This window comes from Lipotes vexillifer, unplaced genomic scaffold (assembly GCF_000442215.2).
Source record: "Lipotes vexillifer unplaced genomic scaffold, Lipotes_vexillifer_v1.1 scaffold46, whole genome shotgun sequence".
In the NCBI taxonomy this organism is placed as follows: domain Eukaryota; kingdom Metazoa; phylum Chordata; class Mammalia; order Artiodactyla; family Lipotidae; genus Lipotes; species Lipotes vexillifer.
The window spans coordinates 1062308-1082084 of NW_006799818.1; the positions used below are offsets into that span (position 1 = coordinate 1062308).

At 38.4% G+C, this 19777-nt stretch overlaps 1 pseudogene; it reads left to right on the forward strand.

The window, feature by feature from the left end:
- The first annotated feature begins 2354 nt into the window (after positions 1–2354).
- On the forward strand, positions 2355–3120 carry LOC103090217 (protein lin-28 homolog B pseudogene; annotated as a pseudogene).
- Positions 3121–19777: the final 16657 nt, after the last annotated feature.

Genomic DNA, 19777 nt, shown 5'->3' on the forward strand with positions numbered 1-19777 from the left:
AGGGCTGGCAGAGAGTGTTTCTAGTTTATATGGTAGCCAGGGAAGACCTTCATGGGAAGATATCATTTGAGCAGAAGTCTGTAGGAAATGAGGGAAAACTGCAGATATCTGGGCAAAGAGCATTCCAGGCAGGTAGAGGCAGTGGTGAGTGCAAAGGTCCTTAGATGAGAGTGGAAGAGGCATATTCAAGGAACAAGGTGCTGGGGGAGAGAGGTAGGAGTGGAGGTCAGCAAGGGGTTGTGAGTAACAAGACTCCAGTGGTCTTGGTAGGGCATTCTAAAGACTTTGGCCTTTATTATGATTGAGATGAGAAGTTACTGGTGTTTTGAGCAGAGGAGTGACATAATCTGAATCAGGTTTAAACAATACCTCTGGCTAATATTGCATTGAAGGATGGGAAATCTACAGGCTGAATTATCTGAATGGTGGAGTTGGGCAGGGATTCAATCTGGAGACATTAGGCCAAGCAAGAATCATCATTTTAGACAAATCTTAAGGAAAAGCAAAATCTTTCTTAAAGGGCAAACATTTAGATATTAGAGTATGAACTACTGCTCCTCAAAGTATTTCATATTATACCAACGTCCTTATAACAAATTATATTTTTCCTCAAGGAGAAAAGATGCTGGATATAAAAGGTTTGAAATAAAGGTTTCCTGATGTTCTAAAACACAGAAGTAACATATCGAGTCACATAAATTATCACATTTAATTTTTCTGATGAAACACAAACTGCATATACTCTAGCTTTTAGAGAACAGATATATTCTGTCCTAGAAGCCAAGAAATAAAATATTAGTGAAAACACTTTAAATATGGATTTTGTAAAAACATAATTGTGAAATTGGGACAGATTTAAATCCAAAATTGAAATGACAGTTCTATAGTTTTTATAATGTCAGTATCACAATATAAAAAAGAATATTCAAGTTAAGTCAATAAAGAGTGAATCACTGGTAGCTGTAAACATAACTTGGGCTTACATTGTTGGTAAATCCGAATCAATATGAAAGACTTCCGACAAAATCAGAATTCCCTTTTCCTGCCCATTCTTACACAAACCCTTTCTCTTTGCATTTTGAGAATAAATACTGACATATTCATTTACCATAAGTCATAAAAACTGCAGTCTCTTGAGAAGATTTCAATTTCTTTATTATGATCCTAGAGACTGTGGCTCATTGATTCTGTATGTTATTGTCTGTTATGTGTAAAAATTGTGATGCTATTTAAGATAATAATGCACTAAATAAACAAAAACCCTAATTATATGTTCTTGTATAGTGGATGCTGACCTATAATTCTTCAGGTATATATCTGCTTAGCTGAGCAAACAGATTACTGTTTGCCTTGAAAAATAGAATGATTTTAGATACATACTCTTTTTCTCATATTTAATAGCATTTAATTCTGTTTCATATTGTGCATCCATGGGCCAAAAAATAGACTTTTATTAAATTTCTACTGTCAGGCACAATGCTGGGTGCTTAAGAGAAAAAACATGACTCAAAGGTCCTTGCTCTTAGGGTAATTGTATAATTTTTTTAATCTTTATTGAAGTATAATTGCTTTACAATGTTGTGTTAGTTTCTTCTGTACAACAAAGTGAATCACCTACATGTATACATATATCCTCATATCCCCTCGGGTTATTGTATAATGTGGAGGAACCATTTTTCTGACAAGATTTAAGGTTTTTCTCCTTACTCTTTATAAGTTATAAATATATTTATAATTTAGAAACTCTGTTGTAGAATTAAATTTAATTAGCATTAATAAGAACCCATTTTTGCTCAGGGACATGCGAGGTGCTAGTTATAAAGACAGGAGATTCCTGTTCTCATGAAGGTTACCATGACTGACTAGAGAACCACATAGGATAACTATACCGGAGTTTGTGAGTGGGTTGTCTGATTCTACTGTAGGAGCTCAGAAAGGGGTGAGACAATTATGGACTTGGTTTGGTCAGGAGTCATGAGGACATGGTTCTGGAACTATGGCCTGAGGTGTGAGAAGTCGGTGAAATGCAGGAAAAGTGTTTCAGAGATTCAGTCTATTGAGAATAAGAAACTATGGCTTATGAATTAGAATAAAGGATTTGAGGAGAACAGAGAAAAACGCACTTGGACTTAGGTTGCTTCTGAAAAGAAAATGAAGAATCGATACATTCGCAGGAGCAGTAACTGACTATTGACTGGAATGCTGGATGCGGGTGCCTTAGGAGGATTTGTACTCCAAGACAAATTTTTTTTTTAACTGCACGTTGATAAATATTGAGTGTTTTCGAGTAATATGTTACAGAATGTATTTAGTGTCTTCACTGCGGAAATTTCTTAAATGTTCTTCAGAAGACAATGAGGTCATTCAACCAGGTTTCATCAGCCCCAGGCGGGGCAAGCAAAGGTGGTGAAGAGCCCAGGAAGCTGCCAGAGCAGGCAGAGGAGGAATCTCAGATTTTGCACGGAACTGGCCACTGTAAGTGGTTCAAGGTGTGAATGGGATTCGGATTCATCTCCATGATAAACCGAGAGGGAAGCCCCGTGGATATTCTAGTTGATGTATTTGTACACCGAAGCAAATTATTCATGGAAGGATTTAGAAGCCTAAAAGAAGGACAACCAGTGGAATTCACATTTAAAAAATCTTCCAAAGGCCTTGAATCAATATGGGTAACAGGACTGGTGGGAGCCCCTGTTTAGGAAGTGAAAGAAGACCCAAAGGGAAGACACTACAAAAAAGAAAACCAAAAGGAGACCGATGCTACAGTGGTGGTGGCCTTGATCGTCATGCTAAGGATCGTCCTGCTCCGCCAGAGAAGTGCCATCGCTGTCAGAGCATCACGCACATGGTGGCGGACTGCCCTCACAGAACTGGGTGCAGCCGCCCGCCGGTTCTCAGGGAAGACAGGAAGCAGAGCTCTAGCCATGCACCGTGTTTCCTCGAGAGGTCGGGGTGGGGGGGCACGGCTGTCAGTCACCACCGTTTCCTCAGGAGGAGAGGTCCGAGGGCTCAGAGTGGCCAGGCACGTCACCTGCAGAAGCTTCCTCCACAAAGTCATCTGCAGCACCAGAAGATCAAAGCAAAACGGGGCCTTCCGTTCAAAAACGGAAAAAGACATGACCCTTTTTCTTAACGTATCGTTTTCTCTCCCCGGTTGGGAAGTCTACCTCATGCAAATACAGGGGAACAGTATTGCACAAACAGCAGCTGACCTGGGATTTTTAACTCCTGTTGAGGAACAGTGAATTTTTTTAAACAGACAAATCACTCTAAGTAAATTACCTTTGAGCAGGGTGTCATGTGTCACGTGACTCAGAGGATGCCATGCTCTGTGTATCTGTATGTGCACGTGTGAGAGGGAGAGAGCCTGAGTCTGTGTGTAGGAGGATTTTCTGTAGAATGTAGACATATATATTAAGAGGGTTTGTCTTTATATATGTGTGTATAGAGATGTAAGCACACACCCTCCCTCGCAGAATTGGACATCCCCAAGAATTGAAAATTCAGGTGAAGCATTTTAGATGGTTTTGAAAATAACCCTTGGAGTTTTTCTTGAAATACCATTCCCTTTATATTGCATTAGGAAGAAAAATGACTGTTACCTTCTGTGTGAACCAAAGGATACTTCAGATCTCAGAGCTGCCAATCATATGGTACTAAAGGTTTTTAAGACATCAGTTCTCCCGAATTTGGGATTGCCTCTTTTTCTTGGTATCTGTAGAATGTGTCCCCCACCCCTCCCCCTTTGAAGGCAGTACCTTAACTCCATATGCCTCTGACTGCCATAAGCTTTTTTGAATCTGATATACATAACTCCAGAAAAGACAATGAATGTGTAATTTCTATGCCGATATTTCAGTGTTTTTAATTCATATGCTTTGATTGTAAATTAGATGCCTATTCAGAGAAATGAAGGGGAGGGCAATGTATAAAGGTAGTGACTTGATTGTTTTCAATGGTATTTTGATACTCGTTATAATCTTTTACCTGTTGTGAGGTTTTTGAGGGACTGTGGCAACAGGCTTCCCTTGACTGAGTCAATCCTTCCAACCGTCACTTCGGGGGGAGGCCTCATTGTTTACTACTGAAGACCTTGGAGGAAAACTGCAGTAGTTTGGTGTATGTTTTTGGTGGCTGTTTTTATTCTCCCTGGAGAGTTACCTAACTTGTTTCTAAAACAAACAAACAAAACAGCACAGATGTGAGTAAAATGCCAGGGTTGAGAATGGAAATTAAGTGGATGCTCACAGTTGCCCAATTACATATGACCTTGAATAATATTAAAAAGCACCGTGTTTGATGGCGGGCAACTAGAGTGATGAGCCTGGGGCAGGAGGTTCCCACACCTCTCCTACCAGAGAGCTAGGAGTATTTTATACAATACAGCTCATCTTAGGGGAATTCTCTCAGTACTGCTACTGAAGGGACCTATGTGGGAGATTCAGGATGAACATTCAATGATGGGGACAGAGACGCTTCTCAGGTTGGTCCTCAGTTATATGAATAAACTGGCTGAGGGCCAATCGTAGTATTGGTCCCTTCAGGTTTCAGTCATGAAAAACATTCATTCTGGTGTCATCCTGGTTCTAGATGTTATGGACACTTTCGGAAACATCTCCAAGAAGGTACCAATTAGTGGCGATGCTTAACATTGGCAATAAATATAGTTGTGTATGAGCCTGTTGGTGTAAGCTCAGATAATCAAAAACAGAAAATAGCATGATTCAAATGAGACACATTCTGCTGAACAGTTTCTGCTCCCTCCCAGACTTGTCCTGCCGAGGGAGGCTTGTTGTATGGTTGCTGCCATTTAAGCAAGCAAGCCACACAGAAGGAGAGCGAGCCTCGGGCTGGGCCGCCATATCACTGTCACCTCAGCTTGAGTTGACAGTGTCTGTGAGAATCTGCATGGGACATACTGAAATATCAGTGTGCTGTGATGCAAAGCTTACCTTTGATGATATTGAATGTGATAAAGAAGTACTTCCTTGCCTTATGTGAGGATCGTAAGCTTATTTAAATTATGTAGACAAATCAAAGTGGCGTTGCTTAATTTTTAGCAGGTATAATAAGCAGGTTAACAGTAAAAATACAAAACATAAGCCACTTTGAAAATTCAAACCGAAGTTCCTTGACCTTATTAGAAATAGGAAATTATGGACTTGAGAATTGGACATTCCCTGTTTACATATAAAAAGTTCAGAGCTGAGATCATTGTTTAAAAAAAAGACCGAAAGAAACATGTTATAACTATGGACCTTATGGGTGCAACTTGAAATCATTTTTCAGCATCTCACCAGACTGAACTAAGCACATACCAAACCTATTTTATGATTAAAAGTTGGGATTTATTTTTTATATAAGAATATTATCACTATTACATAACACACTCAGGACAAAGAACTTTGCTCAGGGAACATACCATATAGTATTTTTGTTTCTTTACAGAATAGTCTACAGTCCTACTTACTCAAAACAAACCAAATAACTTAGACCTTTATATAAGTATTATGTACTGATGTTAGTAATAACTAACCTCTGAGTTTGACATAGATCAAAATTTCTGAATATCAGGTATCAGTTCTCCTATTTTTATTTCATGTGAAAAGTGCTCTAAAGGAGACTTCCTCACCTTCTTGCACATGTGAAAATCACTGACATAAGCACAGTGTCCATTTACATGGGTGAAATATTATTCTGTTTACAGCAAAAGGCTACCTCATAGTTGATGCATAGCACACCTCTATGCTGCTCCAGCCTTACAATGGCTGATGATGCTCTGGTACAGACCTTGTTATCTATAGTACAGATCGCAATTCACAACTGCATGTTTCTGACAAACACTTGTGAATAATGAAGCATCTCATCTAGTTAGCCGTCTCCCAGCATTTCCTTCAAGTTATCATGTATTTTGTTTAAAGACTCATAGGGACTCTTCTACTGAAGCAAAACAGAACACACAAGCAATCTTGGAAATAGCTACTTTGCCCAGAGGTTGGTCGGTAGCGGGAAGAGGTTGGGAAGAGAGATTTGTTGTATGAGTGTTTTTGTGCTGGGCAAAAGTAGCAGAGATGCCAATCTCCTTCATTTGTGTCTGTGCTGCCCTGAGGCCCAGTGTATTGCAGCATTATAGCCCAGGCACATAATTAACTAGCACTGGCTGCCAAGGAGTGAACATGAAGTAGATGTGCAATGCCATTTCTAGCTACTGAGGGGTAGGGTCTGTGTGAAGCATCAGTTTACAGGAGTTGCTAATGGGTTGGGCAGAGGGTCTGTGAATTAGTTGCCCTTTGACCTCACCCCCCATGTCAACACAATTGTAATTCCTAAGAAAGAGGCATTACCGGTCTCTTAGCCCTGTGAGCTATTCATTGCTACATGGCAGACTATAGTAGATATACTTGCATTTCTAGTCTTTACTAGAAGCCTTTGGACGTATTTTTACAATTGAAAGATTTAGAAGGATCTTCACCTGCTTATAACTTGGAAGTTTGGCATGCAACATAGGGGAAAAGATCAAGAAACATCATGTTATTAGCACTGGTCCATCTACAAATAAATATAGGGTGTTTTTTTTGCTGATATTTTTTTCATATTCTGGCCCAGTTTTATTTTGCACCAATGTGACCCTAAGTTACTGCTAGTTGTATTTAGTTTGTGAATAGAAGCCCATAAGTGTTAACAGACTTTGTAACATTCGCTGTAAGATGAATTATACAGGACATGGGAGATCTCATTAAGTCTTAAAGTTAATTTAATTTAACTGTTTTCTCTAAGAAATGTTTATCATAAAATATATATGTGTATTTCCCCTTTGATTATAAAATTTGGGGAAGTATATACAAGTGCAGCTGCACGGACGTTAACTTTCCAGCTGTCTTAATGAGGTTTATTTGTTTTAGGGAAGAACAACTTGTTAAAAGCAAGGAATTCTGTCTTACATTGCTGTCAGCAGCCTCTTTCAGATGTGGTGGTTGTGTGATCTGTGTCATAGTTGTTCAGTTAGAGTGAGAGGTTGACCTCTGAATCATTGTTAAATTGTCTACTTGGAGCAAAGCTGCAAAGTTATGGTAAAGTGCTGTACTGTGAGAAACTATTAGGACATTTAATACATCTGTGGCTTTACACGTGTGAGAGTTACCAGCTTGAAAATGATGGTGTTGATTACCTCCTGAATTACAGCTACCAACCACTGGCACCCACCACCAGCTGGCTTTAATTAGTATGTGTTGCTTTTTGGTATTAACAACTTTAACCATAATAGAGACCAAAGTGAACACTGATTTCTACATGTCTTTAATATGGTGTTTTATCTAGTGCTTTAAAATTATCCTGTGTAGTATTTAGATGACCTCATTGTCCATTTTGGCTCATGTTGTTTACAAGTGAAAATAAAAAACACTTGAACTGTATGTTTTTAAAGGACAAAAAAGGAGTAGATGGTCGGAATGGCATTTCACTCATGTACAGTCATCCTGATGGACAAAAAGTACCGTTTGCCTTGCTGCAGACCGTGGATTTTATTTTCTCATCTCATGCCTAATGTCTTATTCTGCCAATTATGGTTATTTTGAGGTTTACTTGATTAAAAATAAAACATACAATGTTGGCATTAAATCACCAAAACTATGGCTTACACATGGATGTAGTAAAAATTGATGGGAGGGGGAAGGGTTAGTGGAGATGAAGTGGGAGAGTGGCATGGACATATATACACTACCAAATGTAAAATAGATAGCTAATGGGAAGCAGCTGCATAGCACAGGGAGATCAGCTCAGTGCTTTGTGTCCACCTAGAGGGGTGGGATAAGGAGGGTGGGAGGGAGACGCATGAGGGAGGGGATATGGGGATATATGTATACATATCACTGATTCACTTGTTATAAAGCAGAAACTAACACACCATTGTAAAGCAATTATACTCCAATAACGATGTTTAAGAAAATTAAAAATAAATTATGAGATGTACCAAAAAAAAAAAAAAAAATTGATGGGGTTATATAAGCCGCATAATCAGTAACAAGTGGCTTGATATTACTCCTACTGCATTCCAGCCTCCCAGCCTGGGAGCAAACTGATTTTTCTTTTCTGGTACCAAATCAAATAGTTATTTTGGCTTCAGGTAGTCATTGCAGAAGTTTTGACTCTTACCTTTTATCACTTTCCTGTGACTTAAAAATATGGAGCACAAGTTATCCTGACTGCTTTTCATTTAATAACATTTTGTAAAAGCAGTTTGCCCCAAGCCACCGCTAAGATACAGAACATAGTTTGAGCAACCCACTTCTGGCAGAAACTGGAGAGAAGCCAAGAGAAAACTCAATCACAAATATTCTGAAGTGAAGGTTCACAATGTTCTCTTCACATTTTTATCTATGACCTCCCTGAGAGCACTGACAATGTCTTACTCACCTTTGATTCCCTCGGTGCCCAGCACTGTGTCCTACACAAACATGACGTAAATGTTCACTAAATAAATACACAAATAATAAGTAAACTTCGACATTTATGCCAGGAAATCCAAACCTTTGTCCTTTTACTCACTAACTCTATCTGATATTTTCCTCCTATGTAGTTTGAAGTATATTAATGTATGAAGTCTTCATAATTTTTTTGTGTGTCCTGCAAAGTAGAAGCTGAAATAAAAGCTCTGTTCACAGGATTGATTTAAAATTTCAGATTTCTATCCCACATACTCTGAAATATACTAAGGTGGCTGGCTGCTCTGTAAACAAATTCATTCTCTCAGGGAAGTTGCTAAAAGAGATAGAACTTTGCCTGGAGTTGCCCTTTGGAGTAGTCTGGAATGTCTTTTGGAGGTGATCTTTGGAATCACAAGTTGAGAACACTCACCCATAGGGCAAAGAGGGGACTCCACCACAGAGTCCTCACATTCTGACAGACACGTATCTTTCTTGCTTCAGGCAGTATCTAGGACTGCTGCTCTTAGTGTTATATATTAATTCTCTAAATTAAAAAAATGTATGCCCCCAAATATTTATATATATAACACATACATATGTGTATATGCATACAAACACAAAATGCGTAAACCAAACATATTAAACATAAATTTGTCCTTGTTTCAGGGTCTCTGCTAGGCCTTAGAGAATCTTGAGGTATGAAGGCCATTAGTCTTTAATTGAAATGACTTGTTTTTCGAGATCTTATGTCTGCTTTTTTTTTGAATGGGACTTAGCTGTTTGTGTCTCTTCTCTGTATTAGTTCTGGTTTCTTGCCTCTGGCGTTGTGACTCCTTTTAGCAATCCCCTTTACTTTTAATTTGCTATTTATAATCAACTATGACTTGTTTCAAACTGGGTAACCCCAATTAGAATTAGTGTTCAAAATCAGAAAACATATTTGAGTGAATAATTTTCTTTTTTCCTGAAATTGGTAAGAATGACTCAGTTTGCCAGGTTTATAAAATCATAGGTGAATTTGCAAAACTGATGTCCAGACTCTAAATGACAGGACTGTAAAACGCAGACTGAAATTTCCTCTTGTCTTACTCATTATATTACTTTTTATGGCATTTGTTTTAGATTAGAAAACAGTATGAGAAATAAGCAAGGAAAAAAAAAATCCCAGAACAATCAAGATGATAGTTTTGCTGAATAAATATGCTGAGTCTGCATCAATCATGATGGACAATATAAACCTGACATCATTCATCCTGTTTCAATATTTGGCAGATAGTTGATAAATTTTAAAAGTTTCCTTAGAGAACAAAAAGCAGAGCTGGAGGAATCAGGCTCCCTGACTTCAGAGTATACTACAAAGCTACAGTAATCAAGACAGTATGGTACTGGCACAAAAACAGAAAGATAGATCAATGGAACAGGACAGAAAGCCCAGACATAAACCCACACACATATGGTCACCTTATCTTTGATGAAGGAGGCAGGAATATACAGTGGAGAAAGGACAGCCTCTTCAATAAGTGGTGCTGGGAAAACTGGACAGGTGCATGTAAAAGTATGAGATTAGATCACTCCCTAACACCATACACAAAAATAAGCTCAAAATGGATTAAAGCCCTAAATGTAAGGCCAGAAACTATCAAACTCTTAGAGGAAAATATAGGCAGAACACTCTATGACATAAATCACAGCAAGATCCTTTTTGACCCACCTCCTAGAGAAATGGAAAGAAAAACAAAAATAAATAAATGGGACCTAATGAAACTTCAAAGCTTTTGCACAGCAAAGGAAACCATAAACAAGACCAAAAGTCAACCCTCAGAATGGGAGAAAATATATGCAAATGAAGCAACTGACAAAAGGATTAATTTACAGGCAGCTCATGCAACTCAATAACAAAAAAACAAACAACCCAATCCAAAAATGGGCAGAAGACCTAAATAGACATTTCTCCAAAGAAGATATACAGACTGCCAACAAACACATGAAAGAATGCTCAACATCATTAATCATTAGAGAAATGCAAATCAAAACTACAATGAGGTATCACCTCACACCAGTCAGAATGGCCATCATCAAAAAATCTAGAAACAATAAATGCTGGAGAGGGTGTGGAGAAAAGGGAACACTCTTGCACTGCTGGTGGGAATGTGAATTGGTTCAGCCACTATGGAGAACAGTATGGAGGTTCCTTAAAAAACTACAAATAGAACTACCATATGACCCAGCAATCCCACTACTAGGTATATACCCTGAGGAAACCAGAATTCAGAAAGAGTCATGTACCAAAATGTTCATTGCAGCTCTATTTACAATAGCCCGGAGATGGAAACAACCTAAGTGCCCGCCGTCGGATGAATGGATAAAGAAGATGTGGCACATATATACAATGGAATATTACTCAGCCATAAAAAGAAACGAAATTGAGCTATTTGTAATGAGGTGGATAGATCTAGAGTCTGTCATACAGAGTGAAGTAAGTCAGAAAGAGAAGGACAAATACCGTATGCTAACACATATATATGGAATTTAAGAAAAAAAAATGTTATGAAGAACCTAGGGGTAAAACAGGAATAAAGACAGAGACCTACTGGAGAACAGACTTGAGGATATGGGGAGGGGGAAGGGTGAGGTGTGTTAGGGCGAGAGAGAGACATGGACATATATATACTAACAAACGTAAGGTAGATAGCCAGTGGGAAGCAGCCGCATGGCACAGGGAAACCGGCTCGGTTCTTTGTGGCTGTCTGGAGGGGTGGGATAGGGAGGGTGGGAGGGAGGGAGACAAAGAGGGAAGAGATATGGGAACATATATATATGTATAACTGACTCACTCTGTTATAAAGCAGAAACTAACACACCATTGTAAAGCAATTATACCCCAATAAAGATGTTAAAAAAGTGGGAGGGAGGGAGACGTAAGAGGGAAGAGAGATGGGAACATATGTATATGTATAACTGATTCACTTTGTTATAAAGCAGAAACTAACACACCATTGTAAAGCAATTATACCCCAATAAAGATGTTAAAAAATATTTCCTTAGATTTTATGACAGTTTTGCTGATGTGGGGATACAGAAACTGCAAGCCTAGGTGATGAAAATATAAACTTTTGAAGTGTGAATGTGTGCAGCATTGAGATGGTTATAATTCCTGAAGTTTCTTGATGAACATTTATTTATTATTATCTTGGAGGCCCAGGTTTCACTTTTTAATTTAAGTCCAACTATGTTCAATGTTTTGAACTCAGTCCTGGGTTTAACTAATGAAAGAAGTGAGGGTTGAGTACTGTGTTTCTCAAGCTTGGCTGCACATTAGAATGACCTAATGAGCTTTTAAAATTCTTAGTACCTCAGACCGATGAAATCAGGGTGTTCTGGGATGTGCACTCAGGCGAAAGTGCTTTCTAACGTGCCCCAGGTGATTTCATCATGAAACCAGAAAACCGCTGCCTAGTGATAAAGCCTTGTGGGGTTAGAGTCACCAAAGAGCCCAACAGGTGCCATTGTAAACACATCTCGAAGCCCAGCTAGGCCAGCTGGGCTGTTAATATATTCTTATTTAACTCCTTCTCACATAATATCACGGAGGTCTGTTCTAAAACCTTTATAAGTCTTCTTTATCAAATCATTTCACCCTTAATGTCTTCACTCTTAGCAGATGATTTGACTTACTACCCAAAACAAAAGAAAAAACAAAAAACAAAAAATTGAGGCAGTCACCTGGTATGAAACAGCTTAATTTTTCCTCACTACCTGTGGCCTCCTGCATTGCTACTTCCTGCTCAGTTGCCGGAGCCAGTACCCTTGACTGCATCCTCTTGTCTTCTAGGACTTTGCTCAAGTCAATCCCCCATTTCTCTTGTCTCCACTCCTGCTTCTATGTGCTGCTTCTCCTTTCCTCGGCCAGCCTTCCTCTCAAGCTGCCACCCTAATTCTTTCATTCTCTTCTCCTCCAGACCATTTGAATGCCTGATCTATAGTCAACATGTCAACTTCCTCAACACGAACTCTAGTCTGGCTTCTACTCTCACAATCTACCAAAAAGACCCTCTCGAAGGTCACCATCGATGACTTCCAATGGCCAGTTCCAACGATCCCTTTCACTCTTCACCCTCCTGGTCCCCTTTCTCTTGCTAAAACTCTTGACCTCTCCACCTCTCCATTGCTTTTTATGTGCTCTCTCTCCGTAGCTGCCACAACCTCACTTCTCAGTCAACCTCTTTCTTTTTCTCTGCCTGTACTTTAAGTAGTTTTGTTCTATGGGGTTCTACCTTTAGCTAACTTCTAGTCTCTGTCTTTGGGCTTCAGCTAATACTTACATGTTGTTGGCTGATGACCCAGCCTCTTTCCTAAGTGCTGGGCTTTTACATTCATCTACAGATATTGCAAAAATCTCAAAAATCTTTATGCTTGGAACGAACCACTGCCACCTCTGCAAAACTAAATCCCAAACGAACGAAGTGAATTAAAACAGAAAAATAACACAACAAAGAGACTTCTTCCTTCTCTGTTATTTGTGCAATAATTTCCCCAGTCAGCTAATCCCCAAACTGCTGTGCTTTTAGTCACTCAGTGAGATGTTCTAACACTATAATGATCCTTTAAATCCAGCTCTCTGTATTCTAATGCCTGAGCTAAAGGAACTCATCTTCTCCCACACAAATTATTAAGGTGTCTTTTTACAGTGCCACCAAGGCGATTTAAAAAAAACACAAATTTTATCGTATTAAGTTTCTGCTAAAATTTTTCTGTGGCTGTCTGTTGCTTTCTAAGCTTCCTCATATTTTTCCCACAGCACTGACTCTTCCTTCCTCATGTGTTCTACCGATCCTTTGCAAGCTCCTTGCTGGCGGAGCTTTCAACTCCTCTCACCTCACACTCTATTCTTCCCGTATCCGCCCTACCCTGGCACTGCACTGGACTGATCCCTTGGTCATCCTTCTCAGATACTGCTTATTATCTCTGGATTTCCTCTCCTTAAAGAATCCTATTCTTTAAGATTTGTACCAAGTATTATTTCTTCTCTGAAGTTTTTTTTTCTGAAAGTCATTCCCTTTTTCCATTTCTGCCTGTACTATGGAGTTAGTCACTCCCTAATTTGGGTTCACGCTGAGAGGATGATAGAGTTCATCACATTGTTTTGTAATTATTTTACTTTAAATTTCACTTGTGAGAATAAGTGTGCTCTCCTTGTATTGATTAAACTACAGATAATGAAAAACTCCACTTTGATTACTAACCCCAGTTCCATTCTCTTTCCAAGAAGTAACGATGCTTTTCATTCTAATATGACAGCTTGTAGATGCTTTACTATAATTTGCATTTACACATAGGAAAATATAGAATTAATTTTAAAAGCTTTCTTGAAATCTAATTGATTTATGATAAACTGCACATATGCTAAGTATATAACTTGATTAATTTTGACATACATGTATACCTGTAAAACTGTCCAACTTTCCTCCTGTTACTTTATAATTGCTCTCTCCCAACCTTTCTTGACCTTTAATAGCCAGACAACCACTGTGTTGTTGTTTTCTGTCATTATGTTTACATTTCCTAAAATTTTATATGAATGGAATCATACAATGTGTAGTATTTTCTAGCCTCTCTCACTCAGCAAAATTATTTTGAGATTCATCTATATTGTTGTATTCTCTTTTACTGCTGAGTAGTATTTCATTGTATAGGTATTTATCCATTAACACGTTAATGGACATTTGTATTACTTTTGGCTTCGGCTATTACAAATAAAGCTGCTGTGAACATCTGTGTACAAGTCTGTAGGAGCACATGCTTTTATTCCCCCTGGGTAGATAGCGAGGAATGGAATGGCTGGGTCATGTGGGTCACATGAGTCTTTTTAAGTTTGTTTTACATATAATCTCCAGAGTTTTTAGTTGTGTCCAGTGAAAGGAATGGGTGAGTTGCATATACTTCATCTTCCTGGAAGGGGAAGTTGAGCCCCGAATTCAGTTTTTATATCTGTGGTATCATAGAAAGATACTTGGTCTTTGTCCCTGGTTCCTGATACAGACCTCCTAAAACCTTGGAATTTCTAAGTGAGTAGGAGTAGAAGGAGTACTTTCTGTGCTGTTGAGATGACTATTGGTGAGCCCCTAGATAATTTCCAGATGGGGACTGGTTTCCAGAGACACCAAGACTTAATCAGAAGCCTGGAACTTTCAGTCTCATCCTCCTCCCCATCTCTGGAGAGGGGAGAGGGGACTGAAGAGTGTTAGTAATGGATCATGCCTATGTGACAAAACCTCAATAAAAACCCCTAAAAGTTTCTGGGTTGGTGAATACTTTGAGGTGCTGGGAGGGTGATGCACCTAAAACGGATGGGGAAGCCTTGTGCCCTCCCTCCATACCCTGCCCCATGCATCTCTTCCATGTGGCTGCTTCTGAGTTGTATGCTTTATAATAAACCAGTAAAGGTAAAGTAAGTGTTTTCCTGAGTTCTGTGAGTCATTATAGTGAATTATTGAACCCGAGGTGGAGTCGTGGGAACCTCTGTAGTCAGCTGGACAGAAATACAATACAAGTAGCTGGACACCTCATTTGTGGCTGGCATCTGAAGTGGGGGCAGTCTTGTGGGACAGAGCCATTAACTTGTGGGGTCTGATCTAACTCCAGGTAGTTAGTGTCAGAACTGAATTGAATTGTTGGACACCACTTGGTGTTGGACAATCAGAGAATTGGTTGGTATCAGGAGGAAAGCCCCTGTAATATTTCTTTAGTTCTGCGAGATTGTCCAAATATCTACCAAAAGCTCTGACACTTAGCTGCAGTTCCTCTGCTTGGTTTCTCAGTCCCTTGTTCTATGCCTAGAATTGGCAAATGCCTTAAGAGAAAAGGTGGCTCACAAAATGTCAGTTCACCTCTCTGGAGATTCCTTCTCTCTCTGATCTTGTCCTCCCACATACTGGTTCTCTTCTCAGCTTTCCCTTTTCAAACAGATGTGGATTTTTTATTGTTTGTTTTACATCTAGCTATATAGTACAAATATTAGTCTGCTTCAGCCTACTCCATCAGAGGCAAAAGTGGAAGTCTGAGATTAAAAAAACATTATAGTAATGTCATCTTGTATTATTAAATGAAAATATTTGCTAATCTGGTTAATTTTATGTGTAAGAACTCTGCCAGATACCACCAATGCAGCAGTTTCTTAAATAGACCCAATTCTGCCTTTATGGAACTTCAGAATGGAGGATCAGATGTTAAATAATGACATGGATAAATATAGAATTATAAACTGTGATAAATGCTAATAATGTAATAGCTAACTGATGGAGTTTTTTACACAAGCAGGTCTCTGCTTAAATGTCATCTTACAGGTGTGGCCTTCGTTGCCTGTCTTACCTACAGCATATCTTAGGCCTCTTACTCTGCTTTTTATCCCCCATTATTTGATAGATCTATCTATCTATCTATCTATTTATTTATTTTTAAATTGAAGTATAGGTGATTTAGTTTAGTCGTGTTAGTTTCAGGTATATAACATGGTGATTCAGGTATATATATATATATTATTCAGGTATATATATTATTTTTCAGTTTTATATATATATATTCTTCTTCAGATTCTTTTCCCTTGTAGGTTATTTCAGAATATTGGGTATAGTTCCCTGTGCTATACAGTAGGTCCTTGTTAGTTATCTATTTTATATACAGTAGTGTGTATATGTTAATCCCATCCTCCTAATTTATCCCCCCCTTCCCCTTTGGTAACCATAAGTTTGTTTCCATGTCTGTGGATCTATTTCTGTTTTGTAAATAAGTTCATTTGTATCTTTTTTTTTTTCAGATTCCACATATAAGCGATATCATATAATATTTGTCTTTCTTTGTCTGGCTTACTTCATTTAGTATGATCATCTCTAGGTCCATCCATGTTGCCGCAAATGGCATATCTCCTTCTTTTTTACAGCTGAGTAATATTCCAGTGTATACATATACCACATCTTTTTTATCCATTCATCTGTCAATAGATAGGTTGCTTCCATGTCTTGGCTATTAAATAGTGCTGCAGTGAACATTGGGGTACATGTATCTTTTTGAATCATAGTTTTCTCTGGATATGTGCCCAGGAGTGGGACTGCAGGATCATATAGTAACTCTATTAAAAAAAAAAAAAAAAAATATATATATATATATATATATGTTTATTTTTGGTTGTTTGTCTCCCCCACTAAAATGAAACCTCCCTGAAGAGAAGGAGTTTGTCCATTTTTTTCACCGATGTATCTATACATTTTTGTGCATGGTAGATATTCAACTTTTTAAAAATGTTGAATGCATGACTTTTTACCACATGCTGACCACATCTGTGCATTTATTTTTCATTTACCCTATTGTTCGCTGAATGATGGCCAACCATAGATATCAGGTTCTAATCCCTGAACCCTGCAAATGTTACCTTATAAGGGAAAAGGGTCTTTGAAAATATGATTAACTTAAGGATCTTGACATGGGAATATTATTCTGAATTGTCCCAGTGAGCCCTAGTTCCAATCACAAGTAGCCTTATAAGAGAGAGTCAGAGGGAGATTATGTATGAAATCTGAGATTACAGTAAAGGAGGGGCCAATGTGACCATGGAAGCAGAGGTTGGAGTGATGTGGACACAAGTCACAGAATGCTGGAAGCTACCAAAAGGTGTAAGAGAAAAGGAATGGATTCTCCCCTAGTGCTTCCAGAGGGAGAATGGCCCTGCTAACACTTCAGTTTTGCAACAGTGAAACTGATTTTTGACTACTGGCCTCCACAATTGTGAAAGACTAAGTTTCTGTTGCATTAAGTCACCAAGTTTGTGAGTAATTTGTTACAACAGCCATAGGAAACTATACACCTATGACCTTGGTATTGTTAATCATGATTCCCATTTTACCAGTGAGGAAACTAAGACATAAAAAATTTAACAACTTCCAAAAGGTAACATGTCTTTACTTGATAACATCAGTGTTCAAACCTTAACAAGTTGTTAAGTGTCTAATTGCATTGGTGGGTCATAGAAATCTTCTTAAATTAAATATGTAGCAGTTTAAGTCAAGACTTGAAGGATGAGTAGGAATTAGTCAATGAAATGTGGAAGAAGAGAGCTCATGCAGTGGGAAAATGCCCAGTCAAGAAATTTAAGTGTAGCTCATTTGTAACCTATGTAGCACAAAGTTGTGGAGGAAGGCTGGATCACCTTGTAGAGTTTCTAAAGATTTTGGATATTATCCTAGTGCAATAGGAACTAGGGTTATGTAGTGGAACTGTATAATCAGATTTTTATTTTAGTAATTACTATGATTTCTATATGATGAACAAAAACACCAAATCAAGGCAAGAACAAGCTAGAGAATATCATCAGGATCCATCACAGTAGTCTAGGCAGAAGGTAATTTAGTCTTGGATTGAGATGATGATAGAGAAGTGAACATATTTGAGGAAAAAAATATGTAAGAGGTAATTTAGATGTGGGAGATAAGGGAGAGAGAGCAAAGTCAAGAATGATTCCTAGGTTCCTAGCATGAGCATTTGTATGAACAGAATTGTTAATTTATTAGAAGAGGAATATTGGGGGGAGGCCCTTTGTGTGTGAGAGGGAAATCAAAAGCTCAGGTGTAGACCTGTTAAGTTTGAAATGCCTTGGAAACAAAGAATAGAGATGGCACACAGGCAGTTGGTTAAATTGTTCCAGACTTAAGAGGAAAACTATATGTCAGAGATGTATATTTGGAAGATCAAAATCTAGGAAAAGGCTGTAAAATGAGAACATGGAGAGTCTAGTCTTAGGTCCAAGTCCTGGAGAATTCCAACCTTTGCTGTCAAGGAGAGCTAGCTAAAGAAATTGAAAAGAAGTGTCCAGAGGATGGAAGAAAAACTAAGAGTTTTGCATAAACTGAAATCATAGACTCATGATAATGATAATATTGTTAACTCTGTTGAATGCTGCTGAGAATTATAGAAAGATAAGGATTAAATTCTGGTGTTTGGATTTAGTAACTTGGACCTTAGAAAGAAGAATGCATAGAACAGTGTGGGCAGAAACCAGAAGTGAATGTGCTATGAACACCATCCGTTGCCCAACCAGCATCCTCACCTTTTTTTCCTTAATTTTGTTCTAGTCTACCATGTTCTTTCACTACCTGCAACAGCCCATGTAGCTCAAGAGATGCTTACTCCACTTGCAGCCCCAGGTAAAGTTATTCAAAACAAATTGTGGTAATACTGCGTTCCCCATCTCTACTGGTTTAGAATTCAGATTTAAGCTAATCATTATATAGCATTCCTCTGGTGACTGTTAACGGTCCAGGATTGGACACAGGATCTTATTTGTCCAATCAAACTGAAGAGAACTTTTATCATTTGGCTGAAAGAGAGGTCCACCATTTTTCCTGATGGATATGAATAAGGAAGCATGTTTTCCTAGATGATGCCAGAAGCTGTCTTATGACAAAGAAGGAAGTCTGTCAAGGTCAAAGCTAAAACACAGAGGAAAGAAGAGCTCAATGGATTTTAGAGATACTAAATTGTGGCCTATGCATGCATGAGATCATACTTTTTATTACTGTTTAAACCAAAGTCATCCTCATATAAATAATGAAGAGATGAAGATGTAGAGTCAATGTATTTGGACTTTTATTTCAAGGTGATTAGCCATGGAGGAGAATACAGAGATAGTGTGGGTGGTTGAATGCTAAAAGGAAGAAGAAAATGTTAGATGAGACAGAGAAAATAATTGAGCAAGGTCCATGAGCTGATAAGATGAGTAGATCCAAAGCGCATGGGAATGAAAAAGATGATTCCTCAATTATAGCAAGAGAGTAAAAGAATAGGTGGAGATGCAGGAGGTTCTGCATATTTATTGGAGAAATCAAGAGAGATTTTGCTATTAAGTAGCTTTTATTTTCTCAATGAAGTTAGATAACATGTTGTCTGCTGGAAGATGGAGCTGGCATGGAATGGTGGTTTTTAGGAGCTTGAAGAAGTCATGAAATAGTAATTACAGAGAGTGGGTATATTAGATTGTATTAATGTCACCAATTCTTCACTGCTTCATATATTTACACTCTTTGTCACATAACTTTGCAGTTATTTCCACAGAAGAGGCAGATAATATATCTACTTTCTGACTTCGGGTATGAATGTGAGACTTGCTTTGGCCAAAAAATGAGGTGGATGTGACTTTATGCCACTTCTTAGCTTAGATCCTAAAAGGCCTTGCATATTGATTCTTGATTACTTGTTTTGCAGCTAATGCCTTAAGAACATGTCTAGGATCGCTTGCTTATTCTAGGAGGAAGATGAGACATATGTGGAGCAGAGCTGCCACAGCTGAGCTGTCCCAGATGGATCTG